This window comes from Punica granatum, chromosome 8, assembly GCF_007655135.1.
Source record: "Punica granatum isolate Tunisia-2019 chromosome 8, ASM765513v2, whole genome shotgun sequence".
Classification (NCBI taxonomy): Eukaryota; Viridiplantae; Streptophyta; class Magnoliopsida; order Myrtales; family Lythraceae; genus Punica; species Punica granatum.
In genome coordinates this window covers 18,850,301-18,861,111 of record NC_045134.1, presented here as the reverse complement: position 1 = coordinate 18,861,111, position 10,811 = coordinate 18,850,301, and positions in this window count along the sequence as shown.

The window sequence follows — 10,811 nt, the reverse complement described above, 5'->3', positions numbered from 1 at the left end:
TATATTATCACTCGCATTCTCCGTAGTCCAATATAGCTTACCAAATACAACAATATCACATTACGACCTACAATTCGGAAAAAAAAAAAAGTTTCATAGTTAAATTTTCTCTTCGATCTTCACTTTCCATGTAATCTAATAATACTCGAACCAAACGTCCCCTAAGAGAATTAGCCATTTTACTCGTGCGTTACATGGAATTATTATTTGTGTAGAATTTTGTATTTTTTATCAAACAGAGTCTTCAAAAATATTACTTAGTTTATAACTATAGAACTAATTGTTTAATAATCGTTTTTTTACACCTATTTTGCACACTTAGTGGATTTTGGGTAGCGAGTACGTGATTAACATGAATAGGATACTTGGGCCCAATCCAATTGCGGCCTAGCAATAGCAGCGAGGAAGCCCAGCGTAGAGAAGCAGCCCATTACACGACCTTGGGCGGTGAACCAAGATGAGATCCAATGCAACTAGCCTAACCCAAGGGGATATGACTCAATAGCTATGTAACACTAGGGGTGGGTACAAGATGGTTCGGTACGGTTTGTAGTATAAACCGTAACCATCCCGAATTTTTTGTTCTGGAATTTCAGTAATTATATCTGTATCATAATGAAAAAACCGTCCCGAAAAAAAATAAAAAAATTGGTTTCCTGATTCGATTAATCGGATTGATATTGAGAAAAAAAAATGTAATCAAGAACTTAACAGACTACAATCCATTCATCAATGATTCAGCACATCACAAAGGCAAAAATGGGGATTAGCCAATTAGAGATTTAGATTATATTATTTGGCAGTTATTTAATTAATTATAGTACAATAGCATTTTTCATATATAAAATATGGACACCATTATGTAAAAGTGAAATGAGAATCGTCGAACTAGGATTAGGGACTAAAAGACAAATTCCACTTACTTATATATTATTTTAACATTAACAATAATTCATAATAATATAAACTAAAAATATATATATATTAAGGACAGGACGGTTAACCACCGTTTGTAACCGAAATAAATCAAAGGAGATATCAATTATTTACTATGAATACCTAATGGATATATAGCTAATATGTCTATGTACATGTACTATATCGATTTCCTTATGTCTTTTCGAAACTTCAAATGTTCTTCTATAAAATGAGCTTTGGTAGCATACCCGGATAATTTATATGGCAATGCGAGAGTATAAAACTTCAGTTGAGTGGATAGAATCCCAAAATACACACAAGACAGGTTGATGTTGGGGATAACATAAGTCACAAAAACGTCACGACCAGCCCGATCCCACAACATCCATCAGTCTATACATCAAAATCTACATTTATTACATGTGTATTAGATACACATCCATATTGATTGCCCTCGTTAAATACAAGAAACAATTCTTCTTTTTGGTGAGACATTAACTTCTCTGGATAGGTTTTGGATCATGTCCATCAATGGCTTATAGATGTCAACATAAGTGAATATAACTTCCTCCACTTTGGAACTTAACTTCGAGATTATGGCTTGGAGTTTGCCTATAGCTTGGCTTCTTGGGGTCCAACTTGGCTCTCGATCCTCCTCGAGTGATCTTGAAGTTATACACTTGCAATTTCAAGGTTAACAGGTGAGCCAAAACGACAATCTCATCATCGATCCAAAGCTTGCAAATGCGAAGTTGGCGCCAATAACAAGGTCCTCGTTTGGGTCGTGGTATGCCGGGAGGGGCTACTTAAGTCCAAGCCTCTAAGGTGGAAGCTAAGGATATCAGTTACCAACATCTCATTTGAGAACCCTCACGTGGGAATGAGACATGGGAAGTCATGGTTGTACGAGGAATGATTGCTCACAAAAAGGGCTCCTATGTTAGTTGTTGTTGACTTGGTCCAAAATAAAGTCATCGAATGCAAAGGTGGTTGTCATGTCGCACTGTGAGGAGGACGCTGAGCCGAACAGGACAAGGACAACTGCGAGGGCAAAGATGATCATCACAATGGTTGACGCCATAAGGAACTTGAGGATACGGGTGGAGTCTGGATTTAACTTGTTAGGGACCAACTCATTATTAACGAAGGTAATGCGGAACATAGAAGAATTGCACTCAAGATATATGCGATAAAACCCTCAACATGGTGGAAATGTTTGAAGTAAACATCTACGACCAAAGGAGTATCGGCAGTGACTTCTCATTAAGTAATAATGGTAGTGACAAACAAAAGGAGTTACACTCGAGGCATGAAATTGTAAATCCAAAAGAGGAAAACCCAAACCCTTAAAGCGCCTCTCAAATCGACAAATCATTCTCTACACCCTAGGTACCCTCCACACTCATATGCAATGCTCTCAATAAATATTTATCAGACCCCGACACAAAAATTCTTTCTTTTATCCCCATCCATAATATCCTAAAATGTGACATTCTAAAGATAGACATCTAAATATAGAATAACGGGAAATGAAATCGACTAACTATACCATTGGGAAGAAATTAGCTAAGCAAGGAAATAAATAAAATGGCCAAATCCGATTCTAATTACACCAGATCGCGCTCCAGATCTGCAACCCTCTGAAGTTGAGGGCATGCACTACCAGTCAACTGCCCGTGATCTTTGTCCTCTTCCTTAAGCTTGTTTCTACATCTATCTGTAGTTGATTGTCTGTAAACGACTGTCCGCTATCTTGCGCTTTTCCATTGCTCATCTGTTGAGTTTTCAAGTCTCGGGGTCAAAATTCAAGACACACTCAATGAATCGCCACCTTATCTTGAATTTTCCAAAACTTTGAGAAAACACCACCTTATTCAATTCTTACACCAACTAAGACAACCAGAATAACTTTCACACCTTAATTGTCTTCTCTAAAGCCAAAGCTGAATCCAATGATGCCCACAAACTTCTCGATGTCAAACTTCATTCTAGCCACTTAAATTGATTCAATTTGTGGAAACGCTAAAACCTTTGCTCTAATACTATTTTGTTGGGGATTGACTCAATATCAACGATGATAATGCAAAATAGAGAAGAATTACGCACAACATATACGTGGTAACTTTCTCAAATGTGATGCAAACGTTTGAAGGAAACATCCATGTGTAAAGAAGGTTCAGTAGTAATCTCTCATTGAGTAACAATGGTGGTGAATACAAACCAGTGGAGTTACGCTAAGGTATGAAAGCCAAAACCAAAAGAGTCAAACTCGAACCATTAAATGGCCTCTCAAACCGACAAATCACTCTCAACACCCTATGTGCTCTACGGTACTCGTATACTAATGCCTCTCAACATATATATATATATATATATATATATCCCTGATACAAATATCCCTCTTGTATCTCTCTATCCATAATATTCTAAAATATGATATTCTCAAGATATTACATTCCCAAAAGATAGAGATCTAAATCTATAATAATGGAAAATGCAATTGGCTGATTACACCATTAGGAGGAAATCAATTGAGCAAGGAAATAAATAAATTAGCCAAATCTTCTAATTATGCCCGATCACACTCCGGATCTATAGCCCTTTGAAGTTGAGGGCACGCACTGCTAGTCCACTGCCCATAACCTATGTCCTCGTCGACTGCCCATAACCTATGTCCTCGTCTTTGAGCTTGTTTCTACAACTATCTACAGTTGATCGTCTAGATATTGTAGCTGATTGTCTACTGTCTTGTGCTTTGCCCGTTGCTTGTCCGTTGAGTTTTCAAATTTCGGGGTCAAAATTCAAGACACGCTTAACGTAACTTGACAAAATGTTAAAGGTGAATATAAGTCATAGCCTATTTATAGTTTCCTGAAAGAATCATGATCCGCTTATGATTAGATTTATAAAATCTTACCTTTGTTTTGAAAATACTTAGAGCTTAGAAATTCCCTATCTACAGGGTTTTGTATTCCGTAGTTCCATTAATTAAACTTAAATGTTCAAATTTTACATAAAATCAATCATATACTCTTAACTAGGTCATTGAACATGTGCGTTGTATGAATTTTATATAAAAAAAATTATTATAAGAATTTAAATAAGAAGACACTAATCACTATCATTTTATAATTGGCAAAATTACCGCATAAGTCCTAAAACAACGGGAAAAGTCAAACATTAATCCTAAATGTATTACTTTGGCTCAAGCACTCGTAAAAGTATACTCCGTCACACATTCAAAGTTCAAAACTTGACAGACCATAACGGAGCCTAACAAAATCGTAACTGATTGATTGATTATGCCGATGAGGACATTTTTTTTCAAATGTGGCCATATGAATGTTGATGTGGCTTAAGATCCACTTTTTTTTTTCCTTTTAAACGTCTCCCCCCATATTCCTTTCTTCCTAATTCCATCATTTGTCCTCCTATGTTCAACGATCAATCGAAACCCTAAAATTCCCCAAAATAAAAAATCCCAAATCCCTTTCTAATCTTCGAAAGTTCCGATCCATAATTTATTTCACGTCCCTGTTTCCTTTGTGGGTCTCTTCGATTTCAATCTACTAGTTAAGAAATTGAAAATTGTTTTCGAAATTTCTTTTGTGGGAGTTCCTTCGTATGCCATAGAAACATGATTTCAGAGAGACTCAAGCTGGCTTTAGAGACAAAGTAGAGATCATAGAAGAAGGGAAGCCATAAGAGGAAGATTAAGCAGTTTTGCCTGGAAATAGAAAAGGAAAATTGTCCATCAATACATGGAATGCCTTGAGAAAGAAATAGAAGGCAGTGGCTTGGTGCAAACCAATCTGATATCACCCCGGCAATCCCAGGCATAAACAGTTAGCTATCACCAACAAGCTAGCCATTTTAATGGAGTTGCCACTGCTTAAAGTGTTGGGATCAACATCACTTGCTATTTCTACCGTGAAGAAGAAGAATGAAGCAGAAATAATATATTTCTCTCTTGCCCCATTATCAAGTGAATGTGGAAGAGTTTGACAACACAGTCGAATCCATACAGAAGTTGGTAGCTGTGAACTTTGAAGCATATGAATGTTTATTTGCTATGAACAGAGCAATTTGAAGAGAAAAATAGAGCAATCCCGAAACAATTTGCTTCTTTGTTGTAGCAAGATACTCCATTGTGGCGGCAATATGCTTCTTTGATGCAACAATATTCATTTTGCTGTAGCAATGTGCATTTCGCTACAACAAGAAGTCGAACAGATGCAATTTGAATAACATTATATATTAAAAACATCATATTCGTTCTTACAAAGTTGAAAAAAAAAAAGGAAAAAATATGTAGCAAGTGATCCTTAGTCTGTAAGAGCAACCTATTGTCACCATATACATATCCATAAATACTTAATCCAGAAATGTACCTAAAATCACAAAGGTCATCATGATGCCAAAATAACCAAATATTCTCAATTGTTTAAAATCAAATTCACAAAGAAAAATTTCATCAAAATCCAAAACGTCTATGCATCATCACTTCTTCATCCCTTCTGAACTTCCTTGAGTTGACAAAGGTTCCCTACTTATGCTCGAAGTTGCTTTCCCCTTGGCTAGTCTCCTTTGTACTTGCACTTGAAGTTGCTTGAGATTAATTGTCTCTCTAAGGACGTAAACTTCTTTGCCCGCAATCAATGCACCTTCATTTCCGAGCTGTTATTTACAATGAGTCAATAAGATATGGCATATGACATTGAAAAGAAAATTAGTTATTTCTTATAGGAATGAACTAACATTTAATATTATGTCCTCTATTAGCATTTAAATTTCTTGTCCTCTCTCACAGTTACTGAGGGTTAATGCCTCATTTGATGGGCCATGGTGTGAGTGTGTTGCAACATTGAGCTCATTCATTGACTTTGCCTTCTCAGTTGTTCTCCTAGCTGAGGTAGGGTTTTCTATTTCCTTTTGTGGCTTCGCTTTTTCTTACCATAACATCTTCAATGTTGACATTCCTTTTCTTTCCCTAATGGTCAAACATGTTTAAATTAAAAATTATGGAGCATAACAAACTGATGAGATTAAAATTAAGAATAAAAAGAAAAACTTGGTAGTCTGTATAGCATTGTTCACTGTAAGAATTCCTTCAGCTATTGAAAAGGCCTGGTTGGTTATTTTAGTATTGTGGTGGGAACTAAGAGCATATATTGTAGAATCACAAATTGTCTCCTAAAACAAGAAGTTTTAGCTTATGCCATAATAGAATTAATATAATTAATCACAAATTATTCACAACTTACAGGTGGAGCAGTGTCTTTGCCTATAAGTGGTCATGTTTTCTTGTTATGGCCAAGCTACCTGCATTTGCCATAGGTCCTTCAGCTTGATCCCCAATAAATTTGTGGTCTCTCTCTTCAATTAATTCCCTTATACTTATCTCTCCTTCAATAGTAATAGCCTCGACCCCCTCAATTCTAGCGTGTGGAGCAGCTTCAAAAAAGAGAGATGGTGTTATAAGCTCACTAATCCCCTCAACCCCCTCAACAGTCTGGGCCTCATCTAATTTATATTTGACATATAACTCGCAATGGTTTTTTTTTAGCTAGGTGCCCTATGAGTTCAATGAACGAATTATCGTAAAGTTCGTATAAGCTATCTTTTAATCTCTTTCATGGAACCCTATATAACACCACAGTAAATGACTTTTATACCCAAGCTTTTTCAATGTATTTACAATTTCGATATCAGATAACATATTAAGGTCCACATCCCAAGTCCACATATTAGGTCCCCACCTTGCTCCCTAAAAGTGCCGCCATGATTTACTTCAACAGTCAAAGGTCCTTTCATTCTACACAAAAAGAAGAATGAGAAACACCCCATTACACCATACCCAAAAGCGACATCAATACCAATATGCAACTTGCTATTTGTGACTCACGTTAATGAAATTACTTCAATGGGCTGACTATTAATATGTTCCAGAGTGCATTTAAGCTATGAAGATAAGAAATTGTGAAGAATACTTTGCACCAGCAAAAGATACGACAATTTGTGAAAACCCTAACATTTCTCAACAGTGTTGAGTCAACATTGAATGATTTCTGAGCACCCGTGACTTCCTTTGAGAATTGCTCGCATGAATATACTGGGAGATGCGATTCCACATTCTAGAGATTCAATTTCCTCTATCTTCAACCTTTGTTGCCCCAAACCATTTTCTCCCATGTGAGAATAGCTTCATGTTGGTCCTTTTGCCTTCTGAAGCCCCACGATTTTTTATTACCACTTTCCTTTTTTAAACCCATGTGGAGGTCCTTTTTTTTTCCAATGCATTTGAAAGATTTTAAGCCACATCAGCATTTATGTGGCCACATTTGAGAAAACCTATCCTTGTTGACATAATCCGTCAACCCATTATATCTCTGTTATGGACCATTACACTTTGTCAATTTTTGGATTTGAATGTATGACGGAATATACTTTTAGGACTGCCTAAGACAAAGTGAAACATTTACGACTGAAGCTTAAATTTTGCCATAGTTTTAGGACTTCCACATTTTGCCTTTTATAATTTAAATTAGTGTATAGAAAAATTATATTTTATATTATATAAACTTCAATAGGGTAAATTTCAAATCCACGCTAAATAATATTAAGTGAAGAGCTCAAGCAAATAATTAATGTAAAATACTTCATATACACAATCATGATTATCAATACAATTTATAGAAAAATAATTTTTAATTCCTAAAAATCTAAAATTGTTAGCTTTAATTAATGAAAGAATAATAATCATAAAATTTTATAATTTTAAATAATTCTCAATTTCCTTAAAATTATGAATAATTATCTATCAATAAAATCATTCAAATTATAAATATTTATTTTCTTATGAAATAACTATAAGTGATTAATCTTTGGATATATTTATTTCTTTATAATAATGATGATAATAATATTATTATTATTATTATCATCATCATCATCATCATCATCATTATTATTATTATTTAAGATCTATATTGCGTATTAGTTTATTAAGACAATTACTATCATACCCATTTATTAGGGTTCATTTAAGGTAAATTACCAAAAAGAACCTAAATTTTTAAAAAATTCTCAATGTTTTCCTAAATTTTATTTTGTTAAAAAAATCACATGTTTTTCTAAATGTCTTAAAAATGACCTATCGTTAGAAGTTAGAACTTTTGCTATAATTTCCATCCAGTTGGCTATGTGGACGCTATGGGATCCACCATATTTACACATCATCCCATCATTTTCTCTACCCCTAACATAAAAAAAGGAAAATTTTATAATGGAACGCCAAATTATGTTCCATGGTGAAATGCTAATTTTTTCTAGTCTTTTTAATATTAAAGACAACATTTTGGCTCATAGATCTTTTAATGGCGTTACAAATCCATCGGTTCACATGTAAAGCATAATAAAATTGAAGGATCACTTATGTGTCAATGACATGTTTATAAATTAAAATCCGCTTACATGTCAATGACGTCTTGCTAATGTATCCGGCTTATATTAGACCAATTTTCTTTAAAAATAGGTTTTTCTATGGTTCGATTCTGTGACGTGGTGGAATGTGATTGATACATGTGGCGGGAAGATGCAGAAACAATGGTTGGAAGATTCGGGAAAAGTGGCACAGTATTGTAGGAGAAAATTGTGAAATGAAAATATGAAGGACTAGAAATACTAGAGGCAAAATATGTAAATAATAGACGAATGAAATACTTGGCGTGGATTTCGGATGTGGACCGATTCTTCGACTACTACAGCATCCCTGATGATGGAAGTCGAGTTGTTAGAGTTGTTTATCGGTTAAGGGGCAAAGCGTCTACTTGGTGGGAGAAATTGGAAAATAATCGTCTTCAAGATGGAAGGAATCTGGTATTTACGTGGAGGCACATGAAACAACTCTTGAAGGTCAGATTTTTTCCTTTAGGATACGAAGAACACCTCTATGAATCTGAAGACGGTTGCATGAAGTCTACCTATCCTCTTAAGCATGGAAAAACAAACGCTTTTCCTATGACTATTGTTGATGTTGAGGAAAAAGTACAGCTTGAAGAAGCTTCAATGAAGGGTGACCAATTTAAAGAAGAAAAAGTGGAGTCCAAGAATGAAGCAGATCAAGCGTCACAAGATAATAATGTTCTGGTCGAGAAGGATTTAGCAATTGACAAGATTTTTCGAGAGGAACTAATTTCAAACTTTGAAGAGAAAGTCCAGGCTGAACTGTTTTTAGACCCAGGCCAAGTGGAACCTCAGGAAGTAATTGCTATTGAAGATTCGTCGATGGTGTTTCATCCAATCGAGGCAAAATTCGCTAAAGCATATACGACTCCACCGAGGAAGCAACAGTTCAGGCAACGAGTTGGCTGGCGTGGAAAAACAAAGCGGTCAATTTATGAAGAATTACTGGAAAGAGTTCTCAAAGAAAAGATGTTGTTGAAGTGGCAAGTTAAGAAGCGGCGAAACGCACAAATCAAGACCGGGAGAAGATTGATGAAGACTCGAGGACGCGTCTTTTTCCAACCGAGAGGGGATGATGTGCTTCAGATTGCAGCCCAACATGCATTCGAATTTTCGGGTCCAAATGCGTATTCTAGAAGACTCCAAAATAAGAATTTAGCTTAATTAGATATTAAGTTTCATATATTGCTATGATATAGTTTCCTTTAATTAGATACTATTTCTTATATTAGCTTGAGTCAGTAATCTTAAGTTTCATATTTTAGATTGCTTCCTTATTATATTTTAGGAAAGTAATCTGGAAGAATATTAGATGTCAGTTTCCTATTTTAGAGTCAAGAGGGATGTCTTCCTTCTATATAAATATGCACCTATTGTAAGAGAAGATATAAGACGAATTTGATGAATATTTGAATGAAATTGCTTAGAGCGTTTCTTATCTTTTCTTATCTAAACAAGTTCATTGTTTAGTGGCGAAAACCCCGATTCTTATCGTTCTTCCTTGAGCGTGGCGAATCAACCCGACTTTTCTTACTCGTGGCGAGTCATCTTATCGAGTGAGTTTTGTTGGTTCTACCCTCCACCCTTATTTCTTACCCAGTTCTGGTTCGTGAGCCTATCAGTTGTGGTCGAAGTTTTCGGACCTTGATGACGTGCCTTCCAAAAAGAGAAGGCTTAGATCACTTTAATCTATGGCTCCTTTAAATGAGGAGTCTCAACGATTACTGGTCCTTCCCTTTTAAGGTGTGGAGGTGGGCATCACTTTATGTGATGGCTCCTTTAATGAGGAGTCTTGGAGATTGCTACCCCTTGATGGGCATCCTTTCGCTTTAAGAAACAAATATGGGCATTGCTTTAAGCAATGGCTCCTTTACTGAGGAGTCTTACTTTATCATTGCAATCCTGTTTTTTTTAAATAAGCACTAGAATTGGATGCAAGGAAGAATATTATGAGTATAATTCATTATTCACAAAGAGTTTCTCATTAGAGATCATCGATGAAAACCTAAATACAAGGGACGGTGCTTAAACTGAAAAGCATGAAAGATAACAGCTTGTCTAATGAATCACTCCTTGCACCATGTGACCTCGTTTGGCGTTTCTTTGCTGGTTCTCTGAATATTAACTAACTTGAACGAATGCTTTTAGGTGGTTGGCTTGCATAAGTCTCTCAATGTCATGCTTGAGAGTTCTACAGTGTTCAGTATGATGGCACCGAGCCTTATGGTACCTGCAATACGAGTTTGGATCCTTACCCATATCTTTACCTTTCTCAGCCAATGCGGGCATCACTAGGTCGAGCCTCTCGGTCTCATGGAGGATAGTTACTTTTGTGGTACTAAGAGAAGTAAACTTATTAAATTGCGAGGAGGACTTTTGCTCACTTCGCTTGTCCTCTAGATGGTTCTCCCTTTTCTCCCACATGCTCA